This window comes from Calypte anna, chromosome 12 (assembly GCF_003957555.1).
Source record: "Calypte anna isolate BGI_N300 chromosome 12, bCalAnn1_v1.p, whole genome shotgun sequence".
Taxonomy (NCBI): Eukaryota; Metazoa; Chordata; class Aves; order Apodiformes; family Trochilidae; genus Calypte; species Calypte anna.
The window spans coordinates 13,131,358-13,155,979 of NC_044258.1; the positions used below are offsets into that span (position 1 = coordinate 13,131,358).

A 24,622-nucleotide genomic window follows, 5' to 3' on the forward strand; every position below is an offset into this window, starting at 1 on the left:
GCACATAGAAACCCCAGCCAGGGGGCCTTGATCCTATTTGTACTTGCTGAACAAATACATCCCAAGAGACAAGTCGCTGTCCTGAAGAAAGATTTTATTTACAACCTAAACAGACAAGACAGACAAAGGGTGGGAGTAAGTAACAAGGTGAAATAGCGAAATAGCTTACCTACAATCCCACTGTTAACCACTGACTTATTGAGGACAAGCAGCAAGCCACTGTCAAGTCCAGGAATATAAATCTGGTCAATGGGATTGCTTCAAAGAACCAAACTCCCCAGCCTGGCCCTGGACTGCAGAGCACTCTGCCTGGTCACCATTTCATAGACACTTCCTTGGGCAATCTTAGATGGCAGCTGAACAATCCATTGCATCTCAAATCCTTTTGCACTGAAACCTCAAGGAGGGGCTACTAATTTTTAGGGGTTGCATGGAGTAAATGCTGCCATAGTTGAAGATCAGCAGCACTGCCCAGCTTCTCCAGCTTTTACACATCACATTATACACATCAAACCTCCTGGGACCCCTCACAGAGTTAATACACTACAAGTTAGCCTGGGCAGGGCCAAAAAATATTTATTTGTTCATGCTCAGTAGCATACGTAGCAATTACTGCTTATGGGAATCAAATGTGGAAGTCTGCAATGAATAAAAGAACATAGGATGGAGAACAGCTTGATCACCTTCACCACTTCTGAAAGACTCAGGCTCATTAGGCTCATCTCTTCATGCAGAACAATGTCAATTCACCCTAAAAAGGATGGCAGGAGAGGTGAAAGGTGGCTATACATCCCCAGAGCTTAAATATGGCACTGATAAACTACAAGAAATTAAACAAGCAAACAAACCCCCTCAAAAAACTCCAAAAAATCCAAAACAAAAAACCCACAAAACTTAAAAAACCTCCACACCTGGAAATAAGTGAGAAAGGCCCTTGGATCACATTTAGGCCAGATGTAAAACATCAGTCACCTCCAGTTTTTTACAGAATCCGAAAGACTCATTCATTACCCAACTTTCCACCCAGAGATTTATATGAACAGCAGCATCTAATCAGTGAATGATGCAAAACTTAATAGTTAGAGCTAAATAGGCAGAGAGACTTAAGAAACCACCACCAAAGCCATAAGACTAAAGTGCTGGTTTCTGGTCATCCCGGATTAAATCCCAGGCCTCTGTTGCATATAGTAACCAACATCTTCAACAAACTAGAACTGATATAACCATGTCCCACCTAGTTTATATCCCATTCCCCTGCCTTTTAAATAGCCATCAGATTTTTCTTTCCATGTTTTCACATGTTGGTTTTAAATGATAGCACTGCATCTTTTCAAAGATGTGTCTCTGTTTTCTGACAGATGGAATCATTTTTATATATTGTTTTACCTGCCTCACCAGGGAGCTCTGCAGCCTAATCATAACACAGGACAGATGAAGAGGTTTACAGCACAACTACATCACTGCAACATAATGTTCACTTGAGCATCACTTATTTCTTCCTGTTTCCCAAAGATACAGCAGGCAGCACAATGCTTGTCTGATGCCAGGCTGTTTGAGTCCTCCTGGCAAGTGACTGAAGGGCAAAACAAATGCAGTAATTTTGCCTCACAGTTGCTTGGCACCAGCTCAGCATCTAGAACTCAGCTGGACACTCCTAACCTAAAATGTTACCTACATCACAAAAACTGTTCTGTGAGAAGGCAGACAAACCAAGCAATACGACTTCCCAATGTTAGGCATGGGAGAAAAAAAAAAAATCAGACATGCCAGTAGCAGTGTAATAACAGAAACTACACTAGCTGATCACATCCTATCCACAGTGCAAGAATGAAGGGAAAATTCAGAAGTCAAACAGGAACAAAAAACAACCCCAACCAAACCAAACAACTCATACAAAGCTGTTTGGCTGTCCTGGTGCAACTCTGCCCCTGTTATTGCTTTTCTGTTAGTGCTGGCTCTTTCAGTTGGAACTCCCTATAAGATTTATGCAATCTTCAGCAAAATCCTAACCTGAAGGCTATCTATAACCTTAGTATTAAGAGCTATAACAAAAAATAAATATAAAGAAAAATGAGAAATCACAACCAAAACAGAAAACCAAACAAAACAACTCAAGCCCTGTAAGGCCAAACCAAAAACTGGAAAGAGCTACAGTGATCATTTCCTTACCCTCTAGAGATCAAACCAACATCAAAGAACTGTCAGGAATGTATTCTGAGGGCTGGTTATTGTATTATTGTATTATTACCTACAATGGGGTTTCATCCTGATGCACATGAGATTAGCCATTATTGGTGATAAATTGCTAAACTGAAAAAAAAGATAAAAATCACCAATGTGAGCCAACCTGGCTGTAGGTATTACCACAATGCTCCTATGTTATTTCTTTGTGATCTTTTCTCAGTTTCTGTCTTTTGTCACTCATCAGGCATGCTGTGCATGGGATGAAGAAGCAGCAAGAAATACCAGCAAGCTTCTGGATTTAAGAGTGACCTTCTGAAGCTGCTGTGATAAATTCAGCCTTGCTACTGCTAACAATGTAAGTTCACAAGGGAATCACCAGCTGTAAATGAAAGAGAAATAAGACTCTACCCCAGGATCTTAGGGTACACAACAGAACTGCCCATCTCCATAGTATTTAAACATATAGAATAATGCTCAATGTTTTCATTTGGACTTCAGTTTTTTAATGCCATTCAATTTTCTTCACTTTTGCAAAAACCAACAAAGCATACACAATGTTAAACTGATACATGAATCTATGGGCAAATGTCAAGAGAATTTTGGAGTGAAAACTTCACCTCACTCCCACAGCACTGAAAAAGTAGCTACACAACATAGGAAATTAGATACTGTCTGGAACATCTCGCTGAGCTGAGGAAATACAGAAATTTTTCAGTATTTTAAATTTCTAAACTACCTTAGATAGGAATTTAGGTACAACAAAGCAGTTTCTGTATCCAAGTTTCATTTCTTGGTGAAATGAGGGGTTCTAATGGACAAAAGGAGGTGATATTGACTTGAATTGACAAAGTAAAAAAACACTAGAACACAGATGAACCACAAAGGCTTCATAGAGAGATGTTGTTATTGAGGTCAAAACCCACTTTATCTTGGCATGCATTAATAACACACAGGTTTATGTTCAATAGTATACACTATCTGCAAGAAAAAGTTATTGATTATCATTAAAAATTATTTGATGTGAAGTCCTCTGTGAGCAGGCAGCACTTAGGACCAGGGATCTACTCATTGCTGATCTTTTTATTGATGAGATGAAACAATAAATTCACTATTCAGACAAATCTCTTTTCTCACATTTGCCTTATCAATGTTGGGGAAAAATATCAAGGAATACCCAGTACCCTTTGTTTGATAACCTACAGCATATAATTAATTTTACTGAAATTTTAAATTTCAGTATTAGCAAACTATAAAGCTCTGATGTATTATTATAACAAAGGGACAATATTAAAAATAAATTAAAAAATAAAATCATTGCAATGCAATATCCAGAGGAAGCAGAGTGAAAGACTGGATTATTTCTGTATGTTAAAAACTTAAGTTAGCTCTGCTGTCAAATAAGTTTTTTGCTACAACTTCACTTTTATATAATTAATTCTCTTTTTTGCTCCTTCGTTTACTAACAGGCTTATGTTTCCTGTTTTTATGTTTAGGAAAAACACAAAGTGTATTTTCTTATGTAAAGCTAAAACATTCTGGTGTGGTTGGTTTTCTGACACGCATCATGACATTTTCTGTACCTTAGCCTTTAAGACATTAAGGGAGAAATGCAACAGGGACACGTTGCTGTTTAGCTAGCTGAAAACAAAAAGAAAAACATCTCAGCAAACCTACAGAGAAACCCAATATCCAACAAACCCTCCTGGCCATAAACACAGTATATGTTGACATAAATATGATAATGTGAAGAGTTCTTGCATGAAGAAGCATGACCCTTGTATCTCTACCCATCTTTTCCTAATAAAATCTCCTTCCTAGTCTTTGTGTCTCCCCTTGAAATCTTGCCTTTCTTTTGCTATTATAAGTCTGCCCTCTCTTGTGTCACTTTCTACTTTTCAATCTTTCTCTTAGTGCATCTTCAGAAAAACTATAATTTTCCCTGTAATTTGTTCTTCACAGCTGTATTGGCTCCTTCCCTTTCCCTGGTAACCCTACACCTGCACCCCAGCTGTTTCCTCCTCTCACAAGAGGACACACAGATATATACATTTCCACACCAACCATGACTGCTGCTTGTCTCATTGCTTCAGGGCAAAAAAAAAAAAAAGAAAATTTAATCTCCTCCACTTACATCGATCCCTAAAGCCCTATAAAGATCTTCCTTTAGCCTGCTGCTTTGGCCATCCTACTTCTCTCTTTGCATGCCTGCATTGTGTCCCTGCCTCTTCTTAATTTCACCAAACGTTAAAGTTTTTCTACATCCACCACCAACTGCACTTTCCTATTGCATTCCCTTTGCTGTCAAGTACTTATTTTATGATAAAATGACATTTGTTTAATTGCTAGCATGATTACAAGACTACTACTACAACAGAGGCAATGCCTCATAATAATTTCTGTTTGCTTTTTAAGTACAGCAAATGGATATATTTATGTTTTTTAGTAATAAAGTAATTCCTGGCAACATTCTCTAACAGGCAAAATTACATGAGTTAGGCATATAGAAATCTCTGATAGGCAGAAGATGAAATAACATCAGTTTTCATCCACTGAAGTTGTATTATGGAATATATTTATGCTGTAGGTAGAGGACAACTGAACTACTTCTTTTTATGTATGGCAGATGTTCTTTCCTCATTTTTTCCATACATTATAACTTAATGAGAAATAAGATGCATTTCATCTAACAGATTTTAATCCTAGATTTTGCCCTCTAGAACTACAGTGTGACTTTTATCCTTTTTTATTCAAAAAATACAGTAATCCACTGCTCTCCAGCAGTTGAGGAATGTGGTAACAGGCAATCTGTTGCAGCCAGTTCTCTGTTACACTTGCTGGGTGGTAAAAGAGCCATCACCTGGGAACAGCCACAACATAAAGCAAAACCACTCATCTCTTTTCAGTTATGCAGGGAAAAAAACAACCAAACAAAAACCAACAACCACAAAACAACAAACCTTATCAGGTGGAACTGTACATAGTTCATGGAAAAAAATGAATGCCTTAAATGAAAAGCCATCAAGTGATTTTTCAAGAGAATTAAGACAAAACAAGTGATAAATCATTTTAAGAAATCTCCTTTCCATCAAATAGCGTCCCCTTCTTTTTTCTGAGCTACACCAAACAGGCAGACCTCATTTCTATCAGTTTGAAACTTTTGGGCTTACAGGAGAAAGATGAGGAGCATCAGATAGGAATTGCAGCCCATATCATGCCTCACCTAAATCATTTTTACAGAGACCAGTGCATGCAAATCCAACATAGATTTTGCCTTTCAGAATGTGTTGAGCTGTGGACTATAGACAGCAGCCTAATTGAATTTTGCTCAGAGTATAGGCAAACACATTTAGCATACCTCTCACTTGGGGTGCTAAGCTTAAGCATCATTAAATTGGCATAAATTCAATAGACTTCAAATTGCAAGCTCTAGTATTATAGAATCATAGAATGGTTAGGGTTGGAAGGGACCTTAAAGATAATCAAGATCTTTAGGGACACCTCCCTCTAGGCCTAGAACAAAATTCTTAGAGCATCTTGTCTGGACCCCTCCAGGACTGCTCCCTGTGCTATATGCTGAAATGCTGTTTCACTTATTGCTGTCGTTCCTTTTCCACTCTTATGTAACATTAGTGATTACCTCCTTGTTAACATTCAAAAAAAAAAAACCATTCAAGGCCAATAGTTAGTGCTTTAGCAGCACCTTGTCCCAAGACACAAACCTGTTTGGAGACATTTGTAAACCTAAGCCTGGGTGTTTGGCTTTTAATTAACAAAGAAAGCTTAATATGCAAATTTTTTCATCCATCTGGCACTAAAATTGCTGAGTTGCTTGTGTTGCATTTTCAGGAAGAGTTTGGGGCTATTAGAAGAAAATTACAGCATATTTTTCTCTCTATGGTCCACTTGCCTATTTCAAAGGCAAAGGGTGTTTGGAATTGATAAAAAAAAAAAAAAAAAAAAGAAGTCTTAGAGAAGATGTTAACTAAATTCATATTTTTATGCATTATTTCTACTGGAAATTGAAAGGTCTTTTATTTGCCTTTTGATATGTTTCCACTGCTCCATATCAGGTCTCTGCAGTTTTCCCCCATGAAATTTTAACACACCAAGAAAAAAAAATACACACACAGACCACAAAACAACAAAACACCCTGTAATTAATGCATTGTCCATTGTTTGAGAAAGGCCCAACTTCACTTTTCCAATTTAAAGACCCTGTTGTGGTGAGATGACTTAAAAGTGGAATATTTTTATACTGCAATCTAGCACTTGTTCTCCTCAGTGATTCCTTTATCCTCTTGGGGGTATCTCCAGGGACTGCATATTGAGTTTTAAAATGAAACTGAGTCTTTTCCTTCTGATACTTCCAAACTTTTTGCTGAAGAAAATTTTTATGAGCTCTGCAGCCTTCAGTAGTATTCCTTTATCCAGATTCCACCTTGCCTGTTACAACTTTACCAACTACAACATTATAAAGAAATTCAAAGAAACTACAAACAACTTTGTTTCTAACTTAAAAAAAAAAACAAAGAGGAGAGAACATATAAGGAGCATATTAGGAACTGCTCTTTTTTCTGACTTAGTTTCATCAGATATCCCGGTGGAAACATAACATGGAACATATGTTCATAAATGAAGTGAACATCTGATTAATTCTGTTTCCGTGTTTTTAATTGATCCATTTCTCAATAAATAATGCACAAATTACCATATCTAGGTTGCACTGGAAAGCTCACATGAAACCCTGCAATGTGCAGGAGAAGAGGCTTTGGGGAATTTTTAGTGAAAGGTAAGCTTTTACTAAGTTCATTTCCCCTTACCCCCTTTCTGAACTGCATCCAACACATCCCATATTAACATCTCCCTGAAAGGCATCACCCTGAGACACCCTCCTTACCAGAAGCACCACAACCCACCCAAACCAGCCAAGTCATCCATTAAGGCTAATCTCTTGCTGTGGGACTGGCAACTGCCAGATGCTGAAGCAGAAGCTGAATATCCCTTAACAGTACATCTAATTATCTCTATTATCCAGGAGAGGAAGAGGGATTTCTTTACATTTCCACATGGGAATCAATAGGCACAGAACTTGGAGATACTATCCCTGACTTAACTACAATTTGTAACTTGTCTAGTGCCACCACAGATGTTATTCTTCAAACAGGGGCTACCAAACACTAGATACAAACTTCTGAGTACACTACTGCAGACACTGACAATAATATCACTGTTTTTCTTCCCTGAGAACAAAGGGCATGTCAATACAACTATCATTATAGTCTATCAAACAGTATTAATTTTCTTCCCTCCACAGCCATTTAATGCAGGATCAAATAACTTTCTCTGTAAGAGGAATCACAGAAAGATGTAAAGTACAGTTTTTCAGCTCAAGGAGTTTTTTGTTTTTTCCCTAGATACATTTTCTTTCACTAAAAAGAAAGAACTCTTTGTTTTGCAGAGGAGCAAACCTGAAAAGTTATGGACTCCAAGGGTGTCAAGGAAACTCCATGGTTTCTAGGTTGCCCTTGAGCATCAGGGAAATTTTCACAAAGATCAATTTCTCTAATGAGAAATTTCTTGCCTGTGTTTGCCCCAACGTACTGTGCTTCTTTATTTAGTTGAAGATTAATTTTTTCATTCATTTACAAACCAAATCAGTAAGTTTTCAAAGGATCTGAAAGCAACAATCTTCAACTTTTTTGCCTAAGAGGCAGTAGGCTACATATCTGGGCCTGCTGGAGAGTTTGCTGTAACCAGTATTAAAAAGGACATAAACTGATGCAGCTTATTCCCTTGGAAACAAGAATTTGAATTTACATTCATTTAATCTAAACACATCAAAAGGAACATCTTAAAGCAGAATTATGTTCCACAGTTCATATGACAGTAACTAGAGGGTCATGTTGTCCATTACTGTGGCTCTTCTCTTGCTCTGTATGTTTTCATTGCTCACTAATTACAGGAATGCAGAATCAATTAAGGGAAAAATAATGAAAGGGAATATATAATTTCCATATATAAAAAAACCTACTTTATTTAGAAACATTATATAAGCAAATGAAGGAAATCAGCTTTAATTTAACAGATGGCAATCCATTTGAAGACACTGCTCACCACTAAGCCATACTTCCTAATTAAAGAATTTTGTCTCCATGAACCCTTGCTTATTACTGCATCATGATCTTTCCTACCTAATCTGCTATGAAGGGCTAATTAATAATAACCCACACTAGCCAATGCAGACAGACTAAAGCAAAAAGAGAATTAGATATACATTATCTGGAAATAATGCTCACTCTCTGAAAAACAACGAGAGGACTTTATTGACCTAACTCATTTAACAAATGACATTTAAGTAATTCATTGACAAGCCAGAACAATGGCAGGACTGAAAGCCTACCAAGTAATTTTTCTAACAGACATCACACTGCATTGGCTGTAAATTTGTTATAACTAATTAAGACTTAAATATTTTAGAGATTAATTTATATTAAAAATTCATAAAATATAATGATGCTTAACACAAAGCATTAAGGTTTAGCATTTATTGACTGGGCCATGCAAAAAAAATTATTTTGGAGAAAACCTCTCCTAGTTCAGCCTCAGAACACTGAAAGCATTTATTGCAAACAGTGTGAAAACAAAGTGCTGATATTGCTCTTACATTTGGTACATTTCCATTTTTCATATGAGGACTGCTTTTAGCAGATTTTATTTAGAGACAAATATTCAACACAACCTAGATGCACACAGCATTTCCAAGCCCCATCATTCCAGGTCTGCCTATTAAGCATTTGGCTTACAATGGTGGTTCACCTCGCCCAGATATCACAGCTCTATCTCCTCTGTTTGATTCGTGCTGACCTTGTCCAAATCCAACACTACCTGGAGACAAGAGCACACCAGCCTTTCCCACATAACCTCAACCCCATGGCCCTCTTCACTGTGTCTTTTCCCAGGGAAGATTTTTTTGCTTTTCTGCCTCTTCCACACTGAAGTCCACGTGCATCCACACACAGAAGGACTCGGATACCGGTGCAAAGAGGCAGCAAAGCCACGAGGCACAGATTCCCTGCACAGATAAAATTTCCTTCCAATCCACAGGAGATATTCACAGTTTCTAAAACCAGCAAGAGACACTACATAACCCACACTGACCTCCCTTTTATGGTACATTAGATTTCCCCCAACTATCATTCCACCAGTATCTGCAGATTTAGGCCAACCAGCTGGCTGTGCAGGATCAGGGCTAACCTCTTCCATTCCCAGGAAGCAATAACAAGAAAAAGAAACTTAGAGGAAAATCCAAAGAAAATAATTTCCTGGCATTCCTGCCTTAGCTGTTATCATTGCATATTGCATTTCACTTCATCTTCACTACAACTCCTAGCATATTCAGCACCTCTGATGGAAATCAGCATGGTAGAACGACAACACACATACCCAGGGCTCTTCAGCCCTCTTGGTTGTATAGTTTCTATTTATCTGTTGTCTGCATAAGTCCCTTTATTATAAACTTTTTCTTGAGGCTAAACATTAATAAGAGATATTGCAAACTCAAAGCTCAAGATTTCTGCGAGCTCAATAGAATTTATAATAATTGCAAATGCTTTTCATATAAAAAGCTAATATTTTTAATCTTTTTTTTTTTTAATTAAAAGCCTCTTTCATATTTGATGTATTAACTGTATTAGCATTTGTCCTCTATGGATATCAGTTCTTGATGATAATTATTTGCATGTTAATGCTTATTAGTACATCCCACTGAATGTGAACAATAAATAGAAAGAAGTATAAAGTGCAAAACACTTCACATTATGTATTTCTGGAAAAGGATGGGAAGCTGTAATTACCAGTGATTGCAGCCAAGTCTGTAATAATCAGAGTGAAATCTAAGGTGAAACTAATATAAAAACTGCAATGGAGTTTAACATAAGTTAGAGGGTTAAATTATTTTATTAAATTTGGCAAGAGACTAGAATAAATTTAGTTTCTTTACATTTCCTCAGGTACAGCATTCTGAGTAATGTAAGCAGTTAAATAATGTTGTCCCTATAGTCCTCCTTAATTCTCTCAATAAATTTCACCTGTTCTGGAAAGCACAGAAACACCACCAGCCCTGAACTGGAGAACTGGGGGGAACATAGCTCCAAGAGAAGTCAAAAGCTGTGCCAGGGAGCCCAAATGTGTGACCACACAAGGTGGGAGTCTCTGGTCATACTTCAGCCTGCAACTTTTGGTGTACCAGACCTGTTTTCTCACAACTACATTTATTCCAGTATTATTGTGGTGACATTGAGGATTTGGCTTGTTTAGGAGTTTGGTTTGCTGGTTAGGGTTTTTTTCTGTTATTTGGCTTTTTGTTTGTTTGTTGGTGGGGTGGTTTGTTTTTTCTGTTTTCTTTTTTCTCCTTTGGTTGCATATGTTTTAAAAGATAAAATATTATTTAGGGTCAAATTAAAGACCTACCAAGTACAGAAGAATCTTACTCCAGTGCCCTGGCAGGCTGCTGGCACAAGGAGGGAGAGATGCCCAGAATGACTCCCAGCAGCAGGAGGGGTAGGACAGGAAAGGCACTCTCACCATCCTGTCACCTCTCTTTTGAAGTAAAATCACCTGTCCTTTGGGACAAAACCTGTGTCTTTGTGCACAGCCTCAGCCAAGAGAGGTTGGCTCTGGATCCCACAGCATTTTGGGAAGCTGGTGTTGGGGAACAGATCACCCCATGCCCACTCCATAGTGACACAGAGCCAGCTGCCAGGGCTCTTTTTTTTTTTTTTCTCCATGGGAAGGAGTAATTTCTGCTCAGGAAAAAGAGAATTGTCATCTGCTGATTGCTTAAATAAAAACTGCTACAAGACAGTGAACATCGACTTGGATTGTGATTTGGACTTCAGTTCTTGAGGGCAATTAGAAGTCTCTTAGCAGAGTCCTAGTCAAATGCAGCTCTTCAGTCTGATGTAGGATTTGACCCTAATATAATCTTGGCCTGAAGGCAGGAGTACCAGCCAAGCAATGCACACTAACATCTACGTGATGACAAGATAACCTCTTATTTCTTTGTGAAAACTGCGTTTAATTGCAGTTTCATTCATGATAATGACCTACGTAATTTTCAATAATTGGATACAATTTATCTTTTCTTAATGAAAAAAGAAAAAAAGGAAATTAGCAGAGAGGTAGGATACTGGGAAAGGCTTCATTTGAAACCTCTACATTAGTTACCAGGATATCTAAACACCATTTTGAGAACTGCAATGATACAAGTAGCCAAAATTTTTTTTCATTCTTCTATAGTGCTTCCTGCAATAACCTAACTAAACAACAGCACCTAATTCTAGGAGGTACCTGGGATTTTTGGGTACCACTAGCTCCCACTTCTGATCTGAGTGATAAAGCAGCAAAACCATCACATAAATGTGAATGTACACTCTAAACTCATTGAATGATGTTTAGGACTTCCTGACATTCTTATTCGTTACTCAGATCTTCCCAGACTTTTTAGTGGGCTTTGTATCAACCACAGAATTATCTGAATCCTTATTTTAAAACTAAGAAATCATTATACTTCCCATCTCGTTCCTCATACTAGCTGTGACATAAGTATTTAATGGATAAAACAAAGTATAACTGGCATACCTGCTATATTCTTGGAGATGACAACGTTTAATAAAACTCAATGTAACACACTATATTTACCAAAGTCTCATATTTGTCGACTTACTAAATTACTTTAACACATCTCCAGTTTATGCTCTATTACTGAAGAATAACTACACAACAGATGGCAGTGCGTGTGCATAACATTTTTTTTTTCAGCAGGTCAGTCTACAAGGTTGTTATAGGCATTGATATATATTGGAAGCATGGGGATTTTTTGCAATATCAGTCAGTCAGTCAACATAGTAATTTCTATATTGCAAAGGAAAGTTAGAGAATAAAGAGTAAAATTGTAGTACCACGGACTAAGATTAGAGTAGATCCAGTATATGGAAAATTAGAATAATTTTTCAAAGAGGGACTTCCAACATTTGAATCTTACAAAAATATTAACAAAGAATGGCTTTGAAATCACACTGAAACTCTTTTGGCATATAATTATCTATATCTATTGGATTCTTCAGTAATAAGCAATAGATAATAACAGATTATGTCATGTCAAGTGAAAACAACGTCTTCCAAATACTGAGATTTTTATAAAGGAAAACTATCCTGATCTGAAAGTCAACTTCATTATTATTGAAAAACAAACAAAAGAAAATTTGAAACAACCCCCCAAATCCTTGATTCCTGGAATACAGCCGAGGATAAGTGAATGAAAATTTGTATTTTCCCTCTTGCACTACAGACTAAATCAAACTTCTTGATCTAATGGGAATTACTTTGGATGTCTTACCTCAGCCACCACTCAACAGTGCTACATACAGAACAGAACAGTACTGATTAATGAATCAGAAGAGTTTGCTCCTGTGTTAAGATGGAATGACTGTGGAGAGAAGGTAGAAAATGAGTCAACCTCCCCCTCAAGCTGCCTGGCTTCAATTCCTGCTGCCACCCTCATGTTGTTGCCTGTGCCTGGACAGTGATTTCCACTCTTTGCATTTCAGTAATGAGGACAGGGATTCATTCTCTGAGATGTAACAATACAAAGCATTATATCAAAGTGAGGTACAGTTGTTACTTGTAGTTAATATGAATTTTAAGGGTTTCTTTCTATTTTGAATGGTTGTACCATCTGATAAAACATTTTGATAGATTTTCTGCCAAAGGAACAGCTAACATCAATGAGTTTTTGTCCAAGTTCTAAAATGAAACAATAATGAAAGAGTTAACAAAACACTATTATTGTATGTTCTTCCAAGGAACAATACAAAGTTCTGATTAATTAGTGCATTTTTTTAAAATAACATCTCTTCTGGCATCCTCCTCCAATGTATGACTGCCATCAGGGAGGGCAGAGAACAGATGTTTTCCATGAGAAATTCTAGCTTGTCTCTGTGGGTAAGTATTGCTATTTGTGATGTACCCTGCTTAGTGCCAGACCACTGATTTTTAGTAATGCAGGCACTGTCTTTGAGGCACAAAAAGGGTGAAATGGTGTAATAATTTGGAGGTTGAAAATTCACCGCTTGATGCCTCCTGTAGTAAATTCGACCCTGGAATATTAAGGGGTGTTAAATAAATTGGAGAAAGAGGTGTTTGGGGAGTAAAAGTGCCAGACACACAGCCATGAATGAGCAATTAGATGTTCATGAACCAGCTTATCACAAATTACATGCCTACGATATCTATTACTGTAATGACCTTGAGAGTTGACTCATATTCTCCCTTAACCTAATGAGCATGCTGAGTATAATCAATTACGTCTGCAATTAAAATTTTAATTTGTCTAACAAACTCTTCTTCACTTTCAGACATCTTTTAACAAAGTCTGTTACATACTGGTAAAAGATAAATATTAATTTTCTGTTGTGTTCTCAGTTTTTTCACTCTATAGCTAATTTATGAAACCATATTATGTCTTTCTGTTATTTTTTTAAGTTTTTAGCAAAAAATAGTAAAGATTCAGTTCTGAATGTCACAGGATAATTATAACATTTAACAGCAATTTATCATTTCCCAATAGGGTTTTCAACCTGTCTTTGCCTGCCTATTGAAATTTGTTTGCATGTTCCACTCATCAGTAACTGCAGATGTTCTGCCTTTCACTTCTGTATTCACACATCCTGTTTTACTGGAGTGACATGGGGATATTCTGCTAAACAGAGCTTATGTTTTTTTGCCAGCCCAGACCTGCTGAGGTCAAGTCAAACCAACATAAGCAAAACACAGCCCTAGCCATTAAGAACAGGATGCCACTCATCACAATCGGCTGCTAATTATAGAGTCAACCAGGCAGGCAACTACAGAACAACTTTTTTGCTTATGTATCTAGGTGTTCAATAAACACTTTGAAAGATTCATATAGAAAGCCAACATGTCAGTCAGAAGAAAATGGAAAAAAATGGAAGAGGTGTTTAAAAAATGGGTCCATGCACTTTGTGTAATGAACAAGCAAGGAAAGGCCAACCCCCACTCTTCTAATGTGCCAGTTCAAAATCCCCAGAGCACTGAATCCCTGCATTGAGCTCAGAGAATTTTGATTGAAGCCACATTATCACTAAATGGCCACTCCTTCCTGCCAGGGCCATTACTTCACGTGCTACCAGTGAACAGACCCAGCACCCATCCCATCACCACAGCGAGCCCCAGGCTGGCTCTGCACCTCAAAGGCAGAAGCCTGGCCTCAGGCAAGCATAGGGCTGGAGTGGTAACGGCAAGCATAACACAAGGATGCTCCATTAAACAAAGCCAAGGTAGAAAAGTGCTCTGGCTGGGGCAATGGGCTCTACTGAGCCCTACACTAACTGAGCTGTGGTGAGGCAGCCCAGCAACACCACGTTCCCCAGCACAACCCCAGCTGAAGGCACTCCCAGGTCTGTGCAGATGTGCAGGTAAGCTCAGTGCTTCCTACAGCAGAAGCAGCAATCTGTCTCCCTGCTTCCACCTGCTGCCAGGCAAGCCCAGCAAATACAAGCAAAACACAGCCCTAATTGTTACTGGAGGAGATGGCATTGCTCATCCTGCTGCTATCTCAGACAACACCTGAGCTACAGATGCCACCAGGGTGTTGCTGTGGTACAACACTATGCTGAGGCTTTACACACAAGGAGTTCTGTCACCCAGGACAGCAGTGCTTTGGCATACAACATTTTTCATGCAGAAGGGGAACGAGCTGGAAGACTCATTTCCTTCACCCTTTTCTTCACCCTTCACAATCTCCTCTTAAAGCTCCTGATTAGGTGAATGTAAGTCAAACTGAAGAGCTGTATTTGCTTACTTCCCTTCTCCCATGCACCTCTTTCCCAGGACCTTCACAGACTTAATGCTCTCTGTAAAATATTGACATCTACCACAGAAATGAGAAACAATAAAGCTTTAATGAAAATTAATTAAGTAGCCCACAGAAAGCAGTTTTGTATCCTCTGGATTTTGGGTCTTTCTAATGTACTGCACCTGGCTGGGGTGTGGAGGGTGACTGACTGCTGTGGGATACAGCAAATGCACAGGACATGGGGAAAGAAGACACCTTTGGGTACAGAAACACCCATGAGTTGCTTCTTTCAATATTCTATAGATAATGAATGAACTATCCTATATTTTGTATTTATTTTTGTCCACAAAATCTAATAAAAGTTCATTCTTCTCAAAAACTCAATAGTTACACTAAATTAGATTACACAGAAAATTAAATCATAAATCCATGTAACTAGGCCCTGCCTTTGTTAGCTCCAAAACACAACTTTGCTATCTTGAGAACCTCATTTAATTCTAAAAGGTTGAGCTTCTAACTAGTTATGGATTTGATCATTTAATAACATGAAACAAGGAATTGTGCAGGTGAAAAATTATTTATTGAGGCTTCAGCAGTAATCAATAGCCATTTATTAATCAATTTGCATATCCTTTTTTAATGTGTGCCCAAAAATTCTGTTACATTTTTAAAAATTTATTAACTTCCTAACTTCACTATGCAAAAGAAATTGCTCAGACTGTACATATTAACCAGAAGAAATAATAGAGCAGCAGGAAAGCATGTATGTCCTGCAGAACTGACTACAGGACAAGATTTTATACTGAAAACAAGGCAAAGAAATAAAGCAACAGGGCCTATTCAACCCAGGATGCAGGCATCATTTTCATTGATTCTAATCAAAGAAACTAAATGAATATGTACTGAGGGGAGTTTATTATAACCTAATAGATTCTGGTACTTTTTCCTTTTTACTTGGTAGTTACTGAAACGGGGAAATTGGTCAGGTGAAGTAAAAAATGTTTAAAGAAAAAAAAACCTAAATTATATCAAATTATGTTTTGTAGTTTATTTTCTCAAAATGCTATTTTGCATTTGGAATTACTAGATTTCCTCATATAACTGATAATAGTAAGACTAAATGAGAAACTAGATGAAATTAAAATTCTGCTAAAACAAACAGGATCAAAAATCTTTCTGCAGAAATGGCAAAAGCTCCACTGATATTTTCACAAGTGAACAGAATCATTTATACCAGAGAATAATCTAGCTCCAGAGACCAAAGTTTTTCTACTCACATGAGGCTCAGAGAATCAAAGACAGATTACAGATTCATATTCTGCTAGATCATAATGCTAAAAGTAACCCAGGGTGGCCTCACCAAAAGGACACCATTGAAAGAATGGCTTTTGCTGAATTAAGGGATAACCAATTTGCAGAAAAAAACATCCATTAAATACAGTGTGAACTGATCCACTCCTTAAATAACCACCACTGATAACTTCTCTGCAGCTGAGGTGTGATGGAAAGCCAGGTGAGAAAACATCACAGTACTACTGTCTTTTCTACACCTTCTCAATGGAGATCTAATAAAGATATTTTCATGTTCAACAAAAAAACCAAACCAACACCAACAAAAAACCCAAAAAAACCCAAACCAAACCAAACAAAAAAACACAACCCAAACCTGCTATCTCTGAACATTATTATTTACTTCAAATTCTGAAAACTAGACTTAGACAGAAAAAAATCAATGTTCATGAAATCAGACAAGAGAAATTCAAAATTCCAGATTTTAACACCTTTACATGCAAGATCAAGACAATTATCCAGATGAGCACTTTCCATCTGGTCTAGTTTTATTTTTTTTCCAGCTTCTCACAGAGAGTATTTGAATCAATGATGCCAGGCAGACAACATGAAATGAAGATTTTCATGGTAGCAATGAAGGAGGTAACTGACAAAAAGTATAACTTGAAGAGGAAAATAGGGATTTGATTTTACAGAGATAACAATCTAGGAGACATTAACAAAGGAGAAAAACCTGTTATCCTTCCAAAGAGACAAGCAGTCTAGCAAACACAGGATGCCTTTCCAACCTTCTATCTTTACCACAGGCTAAGGTTTTCCCTTCTCTGATGGGCTAGTGGGCAGGATTCACGGACACATCACTCTTAACACTGCTCTTTGCACAAGGGTAAAGGCAGAGACAAATTTGTTCTGGCTGCATACTGTCCAGTCCACAAGCAGAGGCAGTCTCTTAGCCCAGACTGAAGCCCACACTAACAAATCCAGCCTGTGTGCATCTCTTTAGGCAGACATAAATTTAATTTCCCTGTTTCTCATGGTTCTCCACTTGGGCATGCTGTCCTGTCTGCCTGGGACTGCCATAGCAAAGCATTCCCTCCCCACCCTGCACGAAGCCAAGCGTCAGGTCATGGGAGAAGGGCTGGGAGACAGAAAAGCTCAGGATAGAAGCAAGGTATGGTACAAATGAAAAAAGCAGAGAACAACAAAATGCCACGGATTCAGGTGAGCTCTTCTGGCATGTTTAGAGCAGAGCATTACCCCATGAGACTGCACTGCCTCTAAAGGACACAGTTCTTACCAACCTCAGCCTCTTCACCAAAACAAAACAGGAATAATCACTTGGCCTTTCTTTAAATCTCTTTTGCTACAACAATCTGGTTACTTGTAATTTCAGATGGTCTTAGAATTTCAAAAGGTTACAGGACAGCATAACCACTTACTCCTTCATATTCCAAAGGAATAACAGGGCTACAAAAGGCATCCATTCCCATATCATATGCATAAACATTGCATGCACTCTTTCCCCATTGAAATTTTTAAGCAACTCATCCAAGCTGTCCTGGCTCCCTGAGAAACTGCAGGGACAGCTATAAATAGGTTTTTTCATTTTCAGAAAGAGATCCCTTTAAAGGAAAAAAAAAAAAAATGAAGCCAACTTAACATTTTCTTCATTAGCACATTGATCAGGCAGCCAGAACTCTAATAAATGGTTTCCCTTTGTCTGAAAGCGGGTCATTAACACCAGCAAAGCACTCTGATTCTGCCCTTTCGTGGATGTCACAGCATCCAGCCAGACAGCCAAGGCACCAAACTTTAACACAGGTCAAGTGAAAATGCCTTTGGGCAAGAACACCCAATAAACTCAACCACAAAACAGTTTAAGTGTTCTAAGATGGCTGCTTCTAGAAGGCAGAGGTTGGTATGAAGAAGTCTGTTTTGCACATGACCCTTTGGTATCCCCTCTAAACTGTGGGCAGGATAAGGGGTAAATTTATGGTGGATTTTTGGAGGAAGCAAAAGCTGTTCCTGGTAGGTAAGAACTCAAAGACAAATGTGCAAAATCACATGAGGTCACAGCACTGGCACACAATATTCTGTTATAAAGCATTATATTACTTTTAATAGAGCCAGAAAACCTATTAAACTGAAATCCAGCTTTGCAACACTTGCTTAATAAACAATTTTCACCTACTAGAAAACCGAACAGCATCAAATTACACATCTGAAATAAATGGGAATGTTTTTGCACATTTCTTGGTGAGTTACATTCTAGTTGAAAGCAATGTTTTTTAACACACACACACAAAAGAAAAATAAAGAAAGCATTTCACTTTAAATGAAGAGGTTTATAAGATACAAGCTTGACAAACAGAAAAAGCATTATGGATGAGATGGAGCTTGGAAAGAAGTTCATACACTAACCACACAAAAATTAATCAGACAGCCATGAGTGTGCTATTAATGATTTTAGACCTCATGCATTGTCTCGGATTTCTAGAGGTTTTATATTTACTGTACAATAAGGTATTTGTAAGGCCTGCACTCCAAAGTGGTATTTGATTGATTGTACATACACTCAGACAGGGAATGATTTGAACACAAAACATATTGCTGTAATATGGGAACAAAGAAGTGAAGATATTTCCTAATTAAAACATAGGATTTTTGATCCTAATCTCAGTCATTGTGGGGCAAATGAAGAGCAATATGTAGTGCAATTAATTGATTTCTCAACACCCTTCCTCATATTGAGAGGGGTATTTTGTCACAAAGTACAAGTTGAGTAAAACAGAAAGCATTTCTAAAAAAGGTTGTTTTCATAAAGAAAAAAGTTTTTTGTCAAAATACCCTGTTAAACATTTTCATATGAAAATTTATCCACTTTTCTGCTAGAAACAATTTCACATTTTGACATGTGACTCTGTTAATAGAAAAAAAAATAACTGAAGAGCTTCCAACCTCCCAAAGAAACCTTTTTCAATGACTGATTTGTTCAAGATTCCTCTGTCATTAAAACTGTAAATATTGAAACGCATACCAGGGGGGGAATTAGATTTAAAAAAAAAAAAGATATTTAGAATGCTTTTGTCAAAGCAGTAGCAGGATGACCTGGAGCTGCCCAGCAGGGCAGAGCCTGGGGAGCCCTGGCAGTGTTGGTCCCAGTGGGCAGCAGTGTCCCAGCACACGCAGGGCTCTGTGGGGCGAGAGCTCACTTGCCATTTGGATGAGCTGCCGGCACACCTGAGCTCCCACAGACATTCCTGAAAGTGCACACTCCCTTCACAGCCCTGCAGCAATACCTGCAGCTCAACCCTCACCCCTTGAACCTTTGGGAGAAGAAAAAGGCAGTGGCTGGAGCTCACAGGTCTGCTGCTGCTGCTGCTGGAGGGCTCAGACCCAGCAAGGGAATGCCAAGATGCTGGATGTGGCCAACACAGCTGCATGACTTATAATATCTGTACACTGAGGCAATTTTAAGCAAGCATTTGAGCCCACTTACTCGCTTATTATAGTTTAATTTAGGCAGTGTCAATAACTCTGACTAGCTCTGGGGATATTTTTGGAATTACACTACCTAAAGAGAATATTCATCTCAGAAATCCATATGGCAGGAAAGAAGGGTAGAATTGCTAGCACAAAAAAGCGAAATCTTCTTTCTCATTATCGGTCTTCAACTTGAGTCTTGAAATTTATTTTCTTTCCTCATTAATAGTTGCACATTATAATCCTGGTGGCTTTGGTGGGTTTTTGGGGTTTTTTTTTTGGTTTTTTTTTTTGGGGGGGGCTTTATTTTTTTGGTTTTTTGGTTTTTTTTTTAAAGTTACATTCTAGTCCAAACTATTCTGTGATTGTCCAGGGCAGAGAATTATATTACTTTACAAGTCAGAGCTACAACTGACATGTCATGACATTCTAAGGTCATGACATTCACTACTGGAAATTCAAAATCATCCAGATTCAGAACCATTATAACTCACTGCTGAAGAAAATCTTCCAAAAATTTCTGTCCCCATCCCTTCAGGGAGCTTCACAACCCTATATTTCTAGATCAGGCTTCATTATCCAGGACATAATTTCAATTTATCAGTGCCTTGGAGCCTTTGGTATTCTCAGTTAGGATGGTGTCATGTCCATCAATCACCAGGCTGTATTCTTTCATCTCCTTCAATCTTCAAAAAGCTTCTGTAACTTTACATGGGTGTATACTGGAAAAAGGCTTTAAGGGAAGAGAAGCAATTTATCTGGGTGCCCCTCATGCTTCCCCATCTCTGTAAGGGGCAGTGTAATCTTTGCTTGGAAAACATACACCACTAACATCCCACCAAACCCCACCCTAAGTATAGTACTGAAATAGAAAAAAATTATGAACCTAAACCAGACATAGCAGCCCTGAGACTACTCAATTTGCTCTACCAATTACCTATCTGCAATATTACATATTCTCCAACTAAATACTATTAGTGTGGTTCTCAAAGCAACTCAAAGAGACTGCTGTATTTCATCAAAGCTTTTTTGGACATCCCACAAGCTTTCAAGACATTCATGATTCTTGAGAGCAAAGCAAACAAGACCATTTGTTCATGTTTCAGTACAATCTGGTTTTCAAAAATCGTTTTTTCTATTCTTTTCTACTTGAATTTTTATACTTGTTTAGAGTTAACAAAAATCTTGGCATTTCTCAACCACCAGCTTTTATTGTTCTTTTAGCAGAGCAAAAGGTGATTTCCAATACCCTGTTAAAGGACTCGTCAGCCAGTCTGCAGGGAAAGCAGGCTGAGGCATCCAAAGTATTTCAGTTAATGAATTTAATCCTTCTGATGCAATCAGTCTGCAATGTGGTGTTATTTAATTTAAAGACTCATACCTGAAGTCCAGTACTTCAGGAGCAGAAATAAGTAGATAAATAGTATGAAAGAGCAGTTGGCTGTGGGCTTAAATAAACCCACAGCAAAACTCCACAGTTCAAGTAAAGATTTTATAAAGAGTGTATGAGCCAGGTGGATTGATGCAACAGAACATTAAGAAAACATCTAGGAAAGAAAAACACGTACATCAAAAAATAATGGTGAGAGTCTTCTCAGAGTAAAATAATTAGTGGGATGTGTAACATATAAAATAAATTTTTGCACATCAACCCACACTGCCACCATCAGCCTCACTTTCTCATTTACTGATGTGAACCTGCAACTGGCAAACAGGCACTCACTGACAGACAGTAGTGGAGGTGCTGAGCTGCTGGAGACTTCAACACTGCTGCAAAACAGAGTATGTGTTCATATGTGTTTGTGCAATGGACACTTGCTGTGCAATATTATCTTGTCTTGACGGATAAATTAGTTGCATCATGCTCCTGCCAGCTTGATTTGTTTAGCCTTTACAGAGTGCATGGAGTTTCTTGTGATTGAATTTCACATAAAAGGTAAATCTGAGAGTTTACTCTACACTCTGCTATACATCCACCAGGGCAGCTTCAGCATTTGCTGACTTGGCATTGAAAAGAAGGTTATAAAATATACAGGGGAAATGTGGAAACATCCCTCACTTGACACAGCAATAAGAACCCTGCATTAAGATGTAGAGCTGATTTCCCAGATCCATGAAATTGCCTGGATATTTAAGACATTTTCAAACAGAACCAACATGAAACTCGCCCTCCATTCCTGGTGAGAGGACAATGTGGGTTTTGTGTTCTCCAAGAAAAACAGCTCAAAACTGCAGAGAGAAATATTCTTTAAGAGAGGACCAAAACACAAATCCCTTTTTTCTCAAGTAGGAAGTACTCAAAATATCTTTAATGATAGAAGATGGTTATGCTTGATAACACGCTGCTCAGACATGTGCAGGATCTCTGGTACAAGTTGGTGGAAGAACTTATTACATTAAAAGACAAAATGTGCAAGTCTGTGACCACCTTTGGTGGGGTCATTTGTTCACCTCATAAACAGGTGACACAGCTGGAACAGGCAGAATCTGTGAATGGCTATGAAAAAAAAAACTATGAAGCAATAGATTGTACTATATTTATGATCTGAGACCTGGGACAGGGTTCAGTACTTTCACTGTACATTTCTAGCTGCTAAAGGGTAAGAAAAGCCCCACCTCCACTCCCAAAGTACTGGCAAGCTGAGGGTCAGGAGACATTAATTTTTTCAAAAAACTCATTCAAACATACAGATTTCAATAGGGATGTTTGAAAGCACCATAGGCTTCCCTGGAACTCTGTTCTGCAGGCTTTTCTAGTTTAGATTCAGAGGAGGACAGTACCCACAAGGAAGAGAGTACAGCAATAATGGACATACTTGTTAGATTATAATCTGCTTCCCACTAGGTAACTAGGAAGGTTTTTCTCCAAAAGACACCACACTGAACTATCTTGACATGGCAGTACATGGTACATCTGACTGTAACCTGCACACACCAGCAAGTTTCATGCCAGCAAAATGAACATGTGACGTAGCCAGATAAGCTTATCATTGATTTCCATACAAAATAACACTGAAGGATAATGTCCTTTAAACCTGGCACATACATTGCACATATTATTTTCAGCATCACCATAGTGAAAAAAGATCTGAGACTCATTCTCAAACTGAGGTCCAAGATTTCACTTTGGACCTGGATTACTATTCCTTCTTGTTGACAAAAAAGATAATTTCCTCATGTTCTTCAGACAAAAATTTCACAGTTGATCTCCAGCTAGGCTGATAGCTCTTCCCATTTTGTAGTAAAAATGCAAAGACCAGTTAAATAATCAGTACTCTTCGTCCTGCCTCCTGTAATTCTTTTCCAACATAGCACATATAGCAGCCTGTATTATACAAGTATACAGAATAATACAAAAATGAATGGAAAGGACTTTTGAAGCCATCTGGTATGTGACCCCATTCAAAGCAAGATCAGCTACACCTAATTAGCTCCTGACATACGGTTGCCTACACTAGTGAAACAGAGGCTCAACAAACTCCCTTGGATATTTATTTTAATGCTTTGCTGTTCTAACCATTAGAATGTTTTTCTAATGTTTAGTTTGCTCCAGAAATTTTAATTAACAGTCCCCTTAGAGGAAGACTGGATTATTGTGCATTTTGATACTTGAAGAAAAAACATCTACAGAAACACACAACATATTGAATGCAGGGTTCATAAGTTAGTTGTAGATCGCATAGGTGTTTTTTCAAACTTTCTGATTCAAAACAGTTTAAATAGAAGGAGGAATTTATTTACCCACTCTATTGTTCACTTTAAAAGCAGATCTTGATCATATCAATTTCTTCTCCAATTCAAGTTTTGAAAGCTGTAAGTCCTTTGAATAAAGTAGTTGTTGGCATTTTTGGATTACAAACACCCCGAAGTGGTGACGGTACATTACTGTGTTGCCCAATGATGCAGAAAAGTAGAGAAATGCAAAATGCTAACCTCTGATTTATGTATACACAGTCTTTATTACAGAGTCTAAGGGTTCACAGCTGTAAGAGCAGGTCATTTTCATCTCACTGCTTATTAAAAGTGTGAGAAGGAAGCATAAAGGGTGGCTACCATTTTGCAGTGTGTTGGATACATTAACACCTTATGCTCTGCATTGCCTCCAGCATGAATATAAAATGGTACAGAATTTCATGCTTTTTTTTAAGGCCTACATAAGCATTTGTTACATGCACAATCAAAGATGGGAATTTTTACATCTAGTTTTGCTCATTTCTATTAGCAAATTCTCATATTTTAATATAATCATTCCTATAAACCTTTTCTTTACACAGAAAAAAATAATTGTCCAAGATCACAGAATCATAGAATTGGCTGGGTTGGAAGGGACCTCAGAGATCGAGTCCAACCCTTTAATGCTAAAAGATGCTAAAAGAAATCCTGTGATCTGTTTGTTAAAAAAATGACAGTCTTAATGATTAATGTACTGCAGATATTATTTAAACTGAGACTTTTTCCTATCAAGAGGGATTCCCAATGAAACCCACCCAGCACACACATTACAAGCCAAAGAATCTGTTTTGTTGCAGTACTGAAGTAAATTGTATTATATTCCTTGATTTTCTAATTTCATAACTTGACTTTCCAATTTCTTTTTCTCTCTCACTATTACCTCCCTGTTAATTATTCAAAACAGACAGCACAAAGAAGTAGGAAACATAAGGTCAACACAGCAAATTTAAAAGTAGTAAAATGCTCCTATATGCCATCATTTGGTTGTTAGTTATGTTAATCAACCCAAACAGCTTCCTTGAGACATCTAATTTGATTTTGCAAGTGCTCAGCCATAGC

At 37.8% G+C, this 24,622-nt stretch overlaps 1 protein-coding gene across 4 annotated transcripts in view; it reads right to left on the minus strand.

Annotated features, from left to right (window-relative positions):
- The window catches only part of FHIT (fragile histidine triad diadenosine triphosphatase), a 512,422-nt gene that overhangs the window by 113,218 nt on the left and 374,582 nt on the right, over positions 1-24,622 (minus strand). The gene's annotated exons all lie outside the window — the stretch shown is intronic.